The following is a 16,746-nucleotide window of genomic DNA, read 5'->3' on the forward strand; positions in this document are numbered from 1 at the left end:
CGATTAAACATTTTCTCACGCGAAATCAAAGAAGCCATATTGGTAGGAGAAAGGAAATTCCCCTGGCTAAAAACAAAAAGGATTAAGGAACACTTTTTCAAGGAGAATACCAAGGTTACTCGGCCATGGTTTTGTAATCATGGGTGTAGAGCTTGCATGCTGACACTTCCTATGATTCAGCTCTGCCGTCTTACTCGGCTCTTTTCAAAATTAAACCACGTTTTGGAAAAGGAAACAATATCAGACTGATAATAATTTCTGTTTAAAATCTGATAATTTAAAACAATGGTGAAAGCCAGTGGAATGACAGAGATTTTTATCTCACCTTCTAGTCACAGAAATGTTGACTGTGAAAAAAGTTTGAATTCCAAATTCCAGAAACAAAACTTTCGTTGCTAACTCTGGAGGTTTGTCATATTATTTCACAACCTACACTCCCCACGCCCCCACTCTCATGAGTCTGCTTCCCCTTCCTCCCTCAGTCCATGCCATGAACCCAAAGGCAGGCTACAAGAAGGGGGCCGTTAGCGAGGGGACCAGGAGTCCTTCCCTGCATGTGGCACTTCTGAGAATCTCTAAATACCACCTCCCTGTAATCCTCTCAAGAGGCTCGGGGCTGAGCAAGAAGTAGTAGGAAACCAGGCAGTATGTTAGCCCTGCTTGGGTTCTGAGACTTGCTACTTGGCCATAGTTTTCTCTGGCTTGAACCATAGCAGCAGGCAGGGTGGAAAGTGTAAGAAAAGAAAGTGTAACTGATGTCCTCGGGTAAGTCATCAGAGTGAAACCAGATGGGATCTGCTGGAGACCTCAGTTCTGGCCAAGGCCAAGGTGGCCTGCCAAGTGTGGCTGCCAGGCCTGCCCCCAGTCCAGACTTGGGGGAGCCTTGTAGCATCAGCGTTCTTCTCTCACACCTCATTAGGTTCCTACTGCATTTTGCACCTTCATTCTTAAGAAGTCACATATGTCCCATTAAATGTGAGTCTTTCCCAAGGCCAATCTGAAGCCTCTACTCTTCTGGGCTGCATCTTGACAAGTTAGTACACTATAGTGGTTGAACATGGTCTGTGGATTTAAGCAGATCTGACTTCAAATTCTGGGTCTGTCTATTGTCATCTATGTGCCTTCATGTCATTCGGTCCTTTGACTTCTCTGTGAGAAGAACTCCCTAATCTATGTTTTCATTCCCTACCTCTAACATAGCCAACTGCCTGCTAAACATTTCCACTTAGATGTTCCTTTATTGCCTCAAATATGACAAACAAAAAGCATTATCTACTCTTTCCCATCCCCTCACATCCTTTGTACTGTTCTGTCTTTCTCCTAATGGAACCACTAGTCATTGAGATCCATTTTTAACTCCCCATATTGAGTTAGAACATAAACCTTTTTGATTCTTCCTCCATATAGTTCTCTGTAGTCCAACTCTTCATTTCTCACAGGTTCTGGTCAGTTCGTGACATTTTATTCCCCTATATGTGTACTCCTTTTGAAACAGGAGGGAAAGGGGACAGGGCACAACCTTTAAAAGAATGACATAGCCATAGGACATGACAAAAACTGCTTAGAACCAGCTAGGTCCAAGATGGCAGAAGATTCGACTTCCAGTGGACCTTGAGCCTCATTATATGCTCATTGTAATACGTTAGCATCTAAATAACACACCCACCAGCACCATGACAGTTCTGAGGCTAACCATAAAAGGCCAAAAAGCAGGCAGTGGCCCAATTCCTGGAAATCCCCGCCCCTTCTCTGAAATAGTTGGAATAACCCTCCCACTCATTAGCCTATGAAATTACCCAGCCCATAAAAACTAACCATGCCATATTTGGGGGCCTCTCACCTTCTGAGATGGCCCACACTCTGTCTGTGGAGTCTGTTTCTCTGTAAATAAATCCACTTCTTACCTATCACTTTGTCTCTCACTGAGTTCCTTCTGCAATGAGATATCAAGAATCTGAGCTTCATTAAGTCCTGAGACCAGGTGTGTGACCTCAATTAAAAGACCATGGGTTTAAGTCCCAATCTAGTTTTGGCCAGGTTCGAGTTCTGGCACGTGGGTTCAAATCCCAGTCTGAGTTGCACAGTTTCACTTTCAAACTAGCCTTTATTCCACAGCCAGAAAAATTCTTTCTGAAATCACGTTGACCAAAATACCCTTCCATCACCACCTTCACTGCCATTAAAAGCATCAACAAACTTCCAACTGGAAAAGTGTATACTCCTTGACCTGGTGCTCAAGGCTCTTCATATCCAGGCTCAGCTTCTTCAAGCATCATCTCCCAGGCAGGGCTCCCCACCTAAGGTTTCTGCTTCCATCAAACCATTTCACTCAACATGTACTCATTCCATTCACTAAATATTAGTAGAATGCCCACATTAAGCCAAGTATTAGGGATACAGGGGGTGAATAAACAGACACAGCCTCTCTGTAGTAGAACAGTCTTTAGACACATAAACACATGTATGATGACAAATTGTGAACTCCTGGTTAAACATGACAGATTGACCATAGCATTTATATCTTTTCTTTCCTCCAATGAAATAAACAACAACAACAGCAAGAAACTGTTTAACGTATAAGTGGACAACACATTATGATGAAACTTTGGAAGACAGGCTATAGATAGATGAGCAATGATCAACTAAGCAGAGTGGAGAAAATTTCAACCTTAACCAACTGGAGAGGCATATTCTGACATAATCAGTCATGGACCCTGTGGAACCATCTGCAAGGCAAGGCTCTCATGGGCCTGACCTTCCACAAAGGCATGAGGCTGCACATCCAGACACAGAGAGGATTAAACTCTTCGATTCCCCCTTGGCCCTGCAGAGCCTGACAGACACCCTACAGGCAGAAGAGCTATTGTCTGGAGAAGTTGTTTGAGGAAGCTCCAGACCCATGAACGTCAGGCACAGAGCAGAACAGAGATGCACAGGTCTGAAAATGATCGTGCCAGGGCCCATCACTGTGACATTCCAGAACTCCATGGATAAAAAGATGATCCTAAAAGCTCCAGCTGCGGAGTGGTAGGGAGACAGGAGATGATCGTATGCAAACAAACAGGAATCAGAAGTGCAATCAGGCTTCTACCAGAAATGCTAGAAGTTGGAAAAGAACTGGAGAAAGCCTTCAGATTTCTAAGGAAGTTTTTAATCTAGAATCCATTACTTAGCTACACTATCAACAAACATAGGGGGAAACATATAAACATTTTCAGACATATGAAGGCTCAGAAAATTTACCTCCCATACACTCCCTGTTTTTTAGGAAGTTAACTGCGAACATCCTCCCGCTAAGCAAAGGAATGAAGCAAAAAGAGGAAGATGCAGAGACCCAAGAAATAAGGGGTCCAAAACAGGAAGGCAATGAAGGGAATTTCCAGGATGCCAGCGGGGCAAGATACAAAGAGAACTCACTGTACGGTCAGCACAGGGTGGAGGGCTCCAGGACAAGGGCCTGACACACATTAATATCTGACATATTTTACCAATTAGAACAGGGCTGGGCAAACTCCAGCCCATGGACCAAATTCTGCCCGCCACTTTTTATTGGCACACAGGCATGCCCATTCATTTACATAATGCCCATGACTGCTCCCTCTGTAACAGCTGAGTTGAACGGTTGTGCCAGAGACTGTCTAGACTAAAAAGTGTAAATTTTTTACTATGTAGTCCTTTACTAAGAAAGAATTTGTCAATACCTGATTTAAAAGGGAAAAAAATACTGATTTGATGGACTGGGTGAAGAAAGAATAAATACAAGGAAAACAATTCACACCAACTGGAGGTAAAGAAGCAACTGTGAACTCAAGAAATACAAAGTTGTGCAAGAAAAGAAATGATCATAGGAAACTACTTAAACTCTGCAGTGGACAATATTTGTATGATCATAAAAACATAAACTGATTCTGATTTATCAAAAAATTATGGTATGCATATCAAGGGAAGAAGAGAGAAGAAATGAAGAGATGTATAAAAGATCTAAATTTTCATCTACTATAGCAGGAAGTCAACAGAAGTCTGTCACCGATAAACCAATAGATAACAATATAAGCATATATGCTAGAAATTCAGAGGCATATGCCATAAGAAATAACGAAAAGAGCTAAAAAGTGATTTGTCTGGTGAGCAGGACCAAATGAGGTAGGGATTAGTAAACAGGCACTGCTATCTTCATTATAAATCTTTTGACACTGTTTTTTTTGTTTTTAACTGTGTATACATATTATTTAATAAAGTGGCAGTTAATTTTCAAAAACACATAATCTTAAAAATTACACTATAGGTGTTATGAAGCCCCAAAACAAGATGCCATGATAAAGAATAATGAAAGTGGATAAACTATAAATTTACTTTTGTCTTCAGAGAAGTGGTTCTAAGGAGATAAAATTTAAACTGATAACTTGCAAGCTAGCCAGCCAGCCAGTTTAGGCAAAGGCGACTCCCAGGCAAAAGACTAGCATGTGCAAAGGCCTGGGGTGAGATCAAGCATGATGATTTAAAGGACTTGAAGTGGATAGGACTGGCTGAGGGTGAGAAGTGTTCAGGAACAAAGTAGCAAAGACAGCAAGAAAGAGACCATGATGCCACCATGAAGCATGGCAAAGGGACTCCTGACTCACTGGCTGATAATACCATCAACCTGTTCATAACAACGTGTTGCAACACTGTGACCAACATTTGCAGCACATTTCTTCTTTTCGTGATTTTTGCATTAGAAACGGACTCAAATCCACAACCCAATAGAAGGAGTTACTGTGTAGTCAGAAAGTTGAGCCAGACTGTAGCTGTTTCTTTCAAGATGACACGTCAGACTCATCCATAAGCAGTGAGGTGACCTCCCAGTGCCCCTGAGGGCTTTGCAAGTGACATGCTTTTCTCAGGTAAATTCCTGCTCCCATACCTTCCTACTCCATCCCCTCAGTTCCTCCAGGAAGTTTGGATGCAGGATTCCCTGCGATCTCTTCTCAGGCTCCTACTTGCCCCTCTTTCATCAAATTCCAAAGTCTTGGTTTTTGCCATCGCTTGACTGCCTTCCTAAGTGCCCTATCATCCACCCTCTCATAATTCTGTCCCAAATGTCTCAAAACAGATTTGGATCTTCCAAGGAAGGACTCAAGAGATGCTTTCCCCATACTTTTATGAGGAAAATGGAGCCCAGGGTCCATGTCCCCAACATCAGGCAGCAAGCTGATGACAGAACCAGGGTCACAATGCAAACTGCACCACTTTCGGTTTGTGAGGTCCTCCCTTCAAGACTCTGTAGGAAGAAAACCCCAAACACAGCGACTACACATCTATGGGCAGGAGCCTGAGACTCTGAATTTCCAAGAGGTGAAATTTCCTTTTCGTACCCTCTATTAATAGAGTTTTTTCATCTATTGAAGAAATTATGATTAATATTAGGGAAATATGGTCTAGTTACATTTTACAATTCATGCCCTTCGGTTAATGTGTACCCAGATTTAAATATTTCCATGAAATAGCACTTATTCTCTGTATATTAACTCTTGCTTCCTTAGAAACATCAGGAAGCCTCTACATTATTGCTGCTCGCATTTTCTTGAAGGCATTACTAAAGATTAATTACAAATTATTTTTGTTGTACTGGGACAAGACAACACTGAATTAATAATGTGTCCTAAACATTAATTTAGTCAGTGGCTCTCCGTCACTTGGTCTCAAAACTCCTTAGCTTTTTAAAAATCAAGGACCCCAAAGTTTGAGTTGGTATAGGTTTATTTATAGATATTCTTAGAAATAAAAACTGAGAAACTTTAAGAATCTTTACTTATTAATTTATTTTTAAATGCCAACAATAAATCCACTACATGTTACGTAAAAGTACTAAGAAGAGTGGCATTGGTTTTGCATTTTTGTAAATCTCTTCCATGTCTGAATTAATAGATGACAGCTGGATTCTCACATCTGCTTCTTCATTCAGATGTAGATAAAACACATCATGAAGCCTCTGGAAAACTCCATTTACACTGATGAGAGAATGAGCTGGGAAAAGGCCAAAATCATCTTGGTGTTGTCATGAGAATAGCTTTGACCTCATGGGCACCCTAAAAGGGTTCCAGGGATCCTCAGTTGTCCCTGGACCACATTTTGAGAACCACTAGCTTAATTAAAATAAAAAAGCAGAATATATTTATTTATTCGAACATTAGTGTTTTCACATGAGATGTTTCACTTAATCTTCCCAATCAAGCAAGTAGAAGATATGTTTACATCCTATTTCTTATAAGAAAGTGTTTGTTAGGATATTGGTAAATTTGTTTTTAAACATTTCGACCCATAAGCCATGACTCAGGGTCTGTGGGACTCTTTGGGTGGACACCCAATGGCCAAAGTGATGACACTCAAAGGTGTTGGACTTACCTTCACCCCGTTCTTGAATAGTCATTTGTGGGCAATTCATTTGGATCCATCATTCATTCAATAGCTTATCTCAATACTATTTCACTGTCTAGGGTATAGATTCCTATTTAAGGAAGCAGAGTGTCTTGTCTGGGTGCCCCTTTGGGGGGAAAGCACTGCCCTAAACCTGGCATCTGCTGAGCAAAATGATAATCATAGTAATAATCAGCTGAGCAAACAGGGATTTGCACTTTGCTGAGTGTTAGAGTCGAGGGGGAAGAGAGGACCGTGGCAAGAAACAGTGCATTCAGTATCAGGACTGAGGTTGTGCATTAAGATGGTATTGGTTTCTAATCCCTTTCCACCACTTACTAACTGTATGACCTGGGCAAGTCATAGGATTCTGTGAACCTCAGTATCTTCACTGGTGCAATGGGGAGAACAATGCCAATCTCCTGGGGTTTGAGGGAAGTTCATATAGGATAATGTATGGAAAGTACCTACCACTGGGCCTGACATAGTAAGAGCTCCCAAAATGGCAGTTGTGATGATATGGACCATAGTAATGATGAGGCAGCAACACCCTGATGTTGGCACAACCAGCTGATTCCAGGACCCACAGAGGGGCTTCCCTCCCCTCGCTGTATTCCAGCCACAAGAGCTGTCTTTCAGATTCTCAATTACGCCAGGTTTCTCCCAGCCTTAGGGCTTTCCTAAATGCCACTCCCTCTGCTCAGAAGCACTCTGAACCACTCCAAATTCACAGTCACCCAGTCTGTCATGTATGTTCCATAGCTAAACTCTCCAGATCTTCCAGAGAATCCATAAATAACAGCAATGGTTTTCTTTGTCACCCCTACCCAGTCTCTTCAAGGATACAGTTCACACTGAACTATTTGCTTGATGCCAGCTTATCAGTTTACCCAGAAAATGTGCCCCTGAGTTCACTTTTCCTAGACTACCTTCAGTTTTTTTGTTTGCCCTCTCTTCTTCTCTTCTATAAATCCTATTTGGGGCCTTTGTTAATTAAAATGATTGATCTCTTTTATCTACAAATAAACAGTGTGCTGGTAATTCACCAAGTTTCTCTGCATAGTTCTTTGACATTGCCCAGGAAGTGATGGGTCCTAGTACAATTCTGTAATGTGTCTAAGTTCACACAGGTTACAGAATAGAGAGCTATACCCTCCTCTTCCCCACCAAATCAACAAGACAAAAATTAGCAGACTGCAATTCACTTTTGCCCTCAAAACTCTTGTTTTATTTCACTTTGTTCCAGAATATCAAAAATTAGCATGGAAAGGGACCAAGTAAGTAACACTATATTTTAGACCACGGCCAACATTTCAAAGATAAAACAACTATTATTAAATTAATAAAACCCGATAAATGAATTCAGCAAGGTAGCAGGATACGAGATTAACATACAGAAATTGGTTGCATTTCTTTACACTAACAATGAAATATCAGAAAGAGAACGTAAGAAAAAAATACCTTTGAAAATCGCACCAAAAAAATAAAATAAAATAGGAATAAACCTGACCAAGGAGGTGAAAGACAGGTATGCTGAGAACTATAAAACATTAATAAAGGAAATTAAAGATGATCCAAAGAAATGCAAAGATATCCCATGCTCTTGGATTGGAAGAATTAATATTGTTAAAATGGCATACTACCCAAAACGATATACAGATTTAATGTGATCCCTATTAAATTACCCATGACATTTTTCACAGAGCTAGAACAAATAATCCTAAACTTTATAGGAAACCATAAAAGACCCAGAATTGCCAAAGCAATCCTGAGAAAAAAGAATAAAGCAGGAGGCATAACCCTCCCAGATTTCAGATAATACTACAAAGCTACAATAATCAAAACAGCTTGGTATTGGCACAAAAACAGACATATGGATCAATGGAAAAGAACAGAGGACCCAGAAATAAATCCACACACCTATGGTCAATTAATCTTTGACAAAGGAGGCAAGAATATAAAATGGAAAAACGTCTCTTCAGCAAGTGGTGCTGGGGAAGTTGGACAGCTGCACGTAAATCAAGGAAGTTAGAACACACCCTCACACCATGCATAAAGCTAAACTGAAAATGGCTTAAAGACTTAAATATAAGACATGGCACCATAAAACTCCTAGAAGAAAACATAGGCAAAACATTCTCTGACAAATATCATACCAATGTTTTCTTAGGTCAGTCTCCCAAGGCAATAGAAATAAAAACAAAAAAAACAAATGGGACCTAATCAAACTTACAAGCTTTTGCACAGCAAACGTGCATAGACAAAACTCAAAGACAACCTATGGAATGGGATAAAATATTTGCAAACGATGCAACTGACAATGGGTTAATTTCCAAAATATACAAACAGCTCATACAACTCAACAACAACAAAAACAACCCAATCAAAAAATGGGGGCTTCCCTGGTGGCGCAGTGGTTGAGAGTCCGCTTGCCGATGCAGGGGACGCGGGTTCGTGCCCCAGTCCGGGAAGATCCCACATGCTGTGGAGCGGCTGGGCCCGTGAGCCATGGCCGCAGAGCCTGCGCATCCGGAGCCTGTGCTCCGCAACGGGAGAGGCCACAACAGTGAGAGGCCCGCGTACCGCAAAAAAAAAAAAAAACATGGGCAGAAGACCCAAACAGACATTTCTCCAAAGAAGACATACAGATGGCCAATAGGCACATGAACAGATGCTCAACATTGCTATTTATTAGAGAAATGTAAATCAAAACTACAAGGAGGTACTATCTCACACCAGTCAGAATGGCCATCGTTAAAAAGTCTACAAATAACAAATGCTAGAGAAGGTGTGGAGAAAAGGGAACCCTCCTACACTGTTGGTGGGGATGTAAGTTGGTGCAGCCATGGTGGAAAACAGTGTGGAGGTTCCTCTGAAGACAAAAAATAGAATTACCATATGATCCAGCAATCCCACTCCTGGGCATATATCCAGACAAAACTATAATTCAAAAAGATACACGCACCCCTCTGTTCATAGCAGCACTATTCACAGTAGCCAAGACATGGAAGCAACCTAAATGTCCATCGACGGATGAATGGATAAAGAAGATGTGGCACATATATACAATGGAATATTACTCAACCACAAAAAAGAACGAAATAATGCCATTTGCAGCAATGTGGATGCAACTAGAGATTACCATACTAAGTGAAGTAAGTCAGAGAAAGACAAATACCATATGATATCACTTAAATGTGGAATCTAAAATATGAATGAACCTATCTACAAAGCAGAAACAGACTCATGGACATAGGGAATAGACTTGTGGTTGCCAATGGGGGAGCGGGGTGGGGAAGGGATGGACTGGGATTTTGGGGTTAGTAGATGCAAACTATTATATATAGGATGGATAAACAACAAGGTCTTACTATATAGCACAGGGAATCATATTCGATGTCCTGGGATAAACCGTAATGAAAAAGAATATAAAAAGAATGTATAACTGAGTCACTCTGCTGTACAGCAGAAATTAACACAATATTATAAATCAACTATACTTCAATTAAAAGAAAAAATAAATTAACAAAACCACACGAGAGAGAACTGAATCTCCACAGTGATTTTCTAATCACTGCCTCACACTTTCCCCCTTGGAGCTATCCAGCCTTGTCCTGCTGGATTATGTTTCTAAACACAGCTCTAAACTTACCATTCTTCTCAAAAATGTCCAATATCTGTCCTACCACTGCCCACAGCCTAAAATTCCAACCCTTTACCCTGCTATTTGCATCCTTCTGTGATCTGGCTACAGCCCACTTTACCAAACTCTTCTTTCTCTCTCTGCTCCTCCACCTCTACCTGTAAGTGCCAAATGGCCCACTGCAAAACTCTCTTGATGAAGGAAGCAATGTATTGCTTTACATTCAGACGCGTTTCTTATGTCATTGGTACACAGACTACCTACTTTGAATAGTGCTGCCAATACAGTTCTCTTTCCCTGGAATGCCTTTCCATCATCAATATCTAACATCTGTCTATCCTTTAAAGCCCCACTCAAATGCTACCACCTCCAGGAAGTCTCCTCTATTCATCTCCACTGAAAACAATCTGTCATTGGTGCTCCCTCTTATACTACTTAAATCATGTCTTTTTCTTTTTTTTTTTGCGGTATGCGGGCCTCTCACTGTTGTGGCCTCTCCCGTTGCGGAGCACAGGCTCCGGACGCGCAGGCTCAGTGGCCATGGCTCACGGGCCCAGCCGCTCCGCGGCATGTGAGATCCTCCCGGACCGGGGCACGAACTCATGTCCCCTGCATCGACAGGCGGACCCTCAACCACTGCGCCACCAGGGAAGCCCAATCATGTCTTGTATTAGCATTCTGTATACCCAGATCCTGACTCTTCCAGTAGGCTGCTATCTGATGGAAGGGCTATGTCTTCATGCCTCTACATCTGCCTCCCTCTCCCCCATACTCTGCACAGCTCCTGGCATAGAGTAAGTGTCAACTAATGGCCTTAAGCAAAACTAACAGATAAATAGATCAAATCTGATATTTACACCCTCCTGCCTAAACTCCTTCGATGGCTTCCACTGCACTCAAATTAAACCCAAACTCCCTAATAGCAGCTATAAAGCCATGTTTGATTGTCCCTGTTCACTTCTCCAGCCTCATTTGGGGCTACCTCTCCTTTTCCTTACATGTGTGTCTCTCCCCTATACATCCCTTGAACACATAAAATTCTGTCTGGCCTCAGGGCTTTCACACATGCTCTTCCCTCTTTCTAAAACCCACTTCCTCCCATTAATTTTCTGGTCCACAATTTCTGACATTTCAGTTTTCAACTTAAAAGCCACATCCTCAAAAAGACCCTCTAGGTTATCTATCAGTCAGGGCCCTGGCAGGAAACAGGTGTCATATGCCAAGTGGGCTAACATGATGATAAAGGGGCTCTATACAAAGGTATGGACAGGGTTTAGGGACACCAACAGGAGATAACACAGCATCCCATGGCTAGCTACAGTAGGGATCCATTACCTCTCTCAGGCCTGAAGCAGGAGGGGAGGGAACAGGTACCAGAACCTGGAGAGAGTAGTGTAAAAGAAGGCTACCTTAAAGTATTGGTGGCCACCAGTAGAGGGTCACAACTAAGCAGGGGGCTCTGTAGAGAAAGGAACAAAGGAAGTAACTACCCCAGCCTCATTCTTCTCCCACCATCCAAACGGCCAATCCCCAACTGGAAGCAGAGGAGCCTTTTAAGGCAGGCCCTGCAGGGCAGCCTCCCAGGACGGATGGAGAAGGGCAGGAAAAAAGATGACAGGGGTGAGCAGAGGCTACCCAGCCCCCCATCCATTCTCAGGTAGACCCTCCTGTTATTCTGTCTCATAGCAATCTGTTTTCTTCTTAGTATTCAATAAAATATTTACTTTCATATCTTTTTGCTGAATGTCTATAAGCGCTTTCAGATGGTCAATTCCATGGACACGTAAATCCCACGTATTCACTGCAGCACTCTGGATCTAACATATGGTGGGTGCTGAATAAATACTTGCTAGTTAATGTGTGAACACATGCATCAGTCAGAGACATCATAGCACATATAATTATGCACGTACACATTTCAATTTCAAAGGGAGAAACCTCCTCTACAGAATTAAGAAATGCCAGGAAATTTCACATCAAAGTCAATTCGATGAAAACAAAATGCTGCCTGGCATAGAAAATCACTCTAACTTCAAAAAGAGCTGATCCTTTTCTAAGAAGAGAAGAAAAAATGTCCTTCCTATTAACTTGCTGTGAAAACAGGCTGAGCCGGACTAGATAAGTTATCATTGTGTAACACAAAATTGTTATCGTCCCCAATCCACAATGCAGATTGAAATAAGGTCAAGTGGAAGAATTCCTCCCTGAACTCTTTCTTCTCGATAAAACCTTGGTAGCTCCCACCACTAACTTTATAGCTTCAAAAGAAGAAAAGTGCTAGCAAGCTCTAAATTCCCTCCTCCTGGTCTTGGGGTTTTCTGCATCTTCCAAAAGCCCCGACTTCTCTGAGCTCTTGTGGTCCCATTATGAAGAATACAGACAACACTTTTAAGTCTGGTTCTACATATTACCTGGTAAGTGCATTGTATTGATAGCTGAATCTGATACCCAAACACAGACTTTCACATTTGCTTCTCTCCTCTGTCCCACAACACATTTGTGCTTTGATGAGAAGAGGCGAAATCTTTTTCCTGATAGCATGTAACACAATACAATTCCAAACACTTCATCTTTCTTTCAGCTCCTCAGATGACTCATTTGCCTTGTTCTCTCCAACCACAGGACTCTTGTATTTGGGGCTCCCTTTTACTGGAAGATGCACCCCTCTTTTCTACAATTTGTTCTGTGAAAATGGGCTAATATTATTGCCTAGATCATAAAGTTGTTGTGAGGAAGAATCAAGGTAGTAAGACAATTGAGATCATACATATAAGGCATGTAAAACAGCACCTGACACATAGTAAGAGCTCAATAAGTGTTGTCATCATTAATGATTACTTCCAAATTACCCTTCAGATCTGTAATCAATATCATTTGCTCCAGGAAGATTCTATGTTCCCCCGAATGAGACTGAGTGCCCCAATCATGGCATTCATGTGTCTGGGTAACTTTCCTTCACAGCACTAACTGCAATCCATATGATTCAAATACCATTAACCCTTGAACAGTGCGGGGGGTTAGAGGTGCCAATCCTCTGTGCAGTTGAAAATCCAAGTACAGCCTGTAGTCCACACTCCAGTATCCACAGTTCCTCCATATCTGCACCTCTGAATCCTCGGATTCAACCAGCCACAGACCATGTAGTACTGTAGTATCTTTAAAAATCTGCATGTAAGTGGACCATGCAGTTCAAAGCTGGTTGTTCAAGGGTCAACTGTCATCATAAAATAATGTATGTGTCCCTAAATAGGCACACACAAAAAAGTGAGGATTTGAGTAGCAAGTGAATTTGTTGTTGATCACCATCGTATTCCTAGTTTCTTGGAAACTGTTTCACACTTAGTGCTCAAAATACACGTTAAATGAAAAGATGAACAGACAACCTCACCTCCTCTGTGGCACAGTAATCACCACCCCTTTCCATACCTTTTTTTCTTCATGTTCATTACTTCAAGAACTCTAAAGGTAAATATTTGAAGAAACTGATGCATCAAGAAGCCACGTGACCAGAGACTCCAGTTCCCAGAGTCACAAGTGGGCCAGAACACAAGTATCCCTATTTCCAACCATATAGTATCCTGGGTCTCGGCAGAAAATGGCAGAAGGTCTCTGTTATGGACTGAATGCTTGTGTCCTCCCAAAATTCATATTTTGAAGTCCTAACCCTCTGTGTGATGCTATTTGGAGATGGGGACTTCGGAGGTAATGAGATTTAGATGAGATCCTGAGGGTGGGGTCCTTATGATGGGATTAGTGCTCTTATAAGAAGAGAACAGAGAGCTTGCTCTCTTTATCTCTGCCATGTGAGGCACATCGAGAAGGCAGTCATCTGCAATACAGGAAGGGAACTCTTATCAGAACCCAGCCTTGGTGGAATCCTGATCTCGGACTTCCCAGCCTCCAGAGATGTAAGAAATAAATGTCTGTTGTTTAAGCCACCTAGCCTGTGGTGTTTTGTTACAGCAGCCAGAGCAGACTAATACAGTCTCCTATGGCGGGCAGGAGTGGAGGTGGGGAATACTCTGCTATACTCATGAGGCCTTCAGTCTTATTTATATAGTTTTGTATGCAATTGTTAACACCAACTGTTAAAGCATAGTTCTGAGACAGTGTGTGAAGAAAATGCTTTATGCTCACCACACTATTTCCTGGACACACGGAAAGGCTACATCTCTCAGCCTCCCCTGTACTTAGACTGGGGCCCTATGACTGCATTCTGGCCAGTAGAATTGCAGGCAGCAATGACATAAGCCATTCCCAGGCCTGACCCATAGGTATCCTATGTGCAATCCTCCAACACTTGGAGGCCACAAGGGCTACCTGTCGCTCCCAAGACTTCACATAAGTGAGAAATTCTGATTTTATTAAGTTCCTGATAGTTCAGGACTAACTTGTTACTGCTGCATATCCTAGTAGTAACTTGACTAATACAAAGAGGCAGAGTGGAACACTGGGAAATGAAATGAAGAAAACAAGAGTTTGAAGCCCAACTCTGTCATCAGCTTACGAGGTGACATTGGAAATTCACCTGTTTGGCTCTGAATTTTCTCATCTGTGTTACTCAAACATGAACAGATCACCGGGGATGGCTCTTGATTTTGTATATTACCTGGAAGCTGAACTCATACTTCATTACATTCCTCTCTCCCACACATATTTACACAGCTCCAAAAGCAATGGTAAACCACACTGTTTTACTGAAGAATTTGTTGGGTGATAACAAAATGGATTATATCTAGAGTGACCATATGTGTTAGGGTTTGGCTAGGACAGTGCCCATGTAGACCTACTGTCCCAGTGTAATTATTACTAATAGAAAAGCCCCCTTTGCCTCTTAGGCATCCTGGTTTAAACAATACATTACAGAATAAGCTGGTTATATCACACACGACATATAGCAACTCTTACCAGACATCTTTCAGTTCACACTTTTATTCTCCGTTCACCTTGAGACTCCACCATCGCCCCCAACATGTTCCCTGGAGTTCTTTACTGGATCCTCTGTCCCCAGCTCAGTAGCTTAGAAGGAGCTCAAGGAAATAGGCCAGCTTGTACCTCCTTAGCTCAGTAGCTAAGAGGGAGCTCAGGGAAATATGCCAACTCGTACCTCCTCATCACTGCTTCAAACTAGCCAAGCTTCAAACTCCACCCTTACTGCAAAGGAAACAGATAGTTGAAGACTTCATGGTGATCTTCAGAAACAAAAGCAATTTGGGGAGTACGAGTAGAGGTTTAACAAAATGCCTTTGCTTTCTCCACAGGAAAGTGACTATGCGTTAACCTCAAAGCACTATTCCCTGACAACGGTGGAATGACACTGTGAATGGGGAAAATGATCTTTAATTGATAAACTGCCTTTAGACTGGGAAACCGTGAATGAGCTATGAATACCTGGTAGAAAGCCATAGATTTGGGCTTCTCACCGTGTGGGACCTAGAAGCTACGAAAAGAGATATTGGTTCCAGTGGAGCTTGGGGCCTTTAAACCAGAGTGGCCCCTGTGCCCAAGTGCGTAGTCTCATTACAAGGACAACACCTGTGTTGCTGGGGACAGGGAGGAAACAGCTCTTGGACTGGCATGAAGAGACACACTTGGTGCCCCTCTTGGTCTGCTGTATTTCCTCTGCTGTGCTCTAGGTGAGGCAGATCTCTGTGGTTGTGTAGGTTTGGTTGTGCATCCTTGCTATTCAAAGTATGGCCCTTGGAGAGACAGCACCAGCATTATCCAGAACTTTTTAGAAATGCAGTCAGCACCAGCCCAGACCTACTGAATTAGAATTGACATTTTAACAAGATCTTCAGGCAATTCCTATGCATAATTAAAGTTCGAGAGGCAGTGGTATAGAGGAACCCAGGACCAGAACCGGTCGTCACATGTGGAAACCAGCCAATTTCTGCCACTCTAAAGAAGCTCCCATTTCTCCACAGAAGATATACAGACTGCCAACAAACACATGAAAGGATGCTCAACATCTTTAATCGTTAGAGAAATGCAAATCAAAACTACAATGAGATATCATCTCACACCGGTCAGAATGGCCATCATCAAAAAATCTAGAAACAATAAATGCTGGAGAGGGTGTGGAGAAAAGGGAACACTCTTGCACTGCTGGTGGGAATGTGAATTGGTACAGCCACTATGGAGAACAGTATGGAGGTTCCTTAAAAAACTACAAATAGAACTACCATATGACCCAGCAATCCCACTACTGGGCATATACCCTGAGAAAACCATAATTCAGAAAGAGTCATGTACCAAAATGTTCATAGCAGCCCTATTTACAATAGCCAGGACATGGAAACAACCTAAGTGTCCATGATCGGATGAATGGATAAAGAAGATGTGGCACATATATACAATGGAATATTACTCAGCCATAAAAAGAAACGAAATTGAGCTATTTGTAATGAGGTGGATGGACCTAGAGTCTGTCATACAGAGTGAAGTAAGTCAGAAAGAGAAAGACAAATACTGTATGCTGACACATATATATGGAATTTAAGAAAAAAATGTCATGAAGAATATAGGGGTAAGACAGGAATAAAGACACAGACCTACTAGAGAATGGACTTGAGGATACGGGGAGGGGGAAGGGTAAGCTGTGACAAAGCGAAAGAGCGGCATGGACATATACACACTACCAAACGTAAGGTAGATAGCTAGTGGGAAGCAGCCGCATAGCACAGGGAGCTCAGCTTGGTGCTTTG

The sequence above is a fragment of the Mesoplodon bidens genome, assembly GCF_964165515.1.
Source record: "Mesoplodon bidens genome assembly, chromosome: 6".
NCBI lineage: Eukaryota > Metazoa > Chordata > Mammalia > Artiodactyla > Ziphiidae > Mesoplodon > Mesoplodon bidens.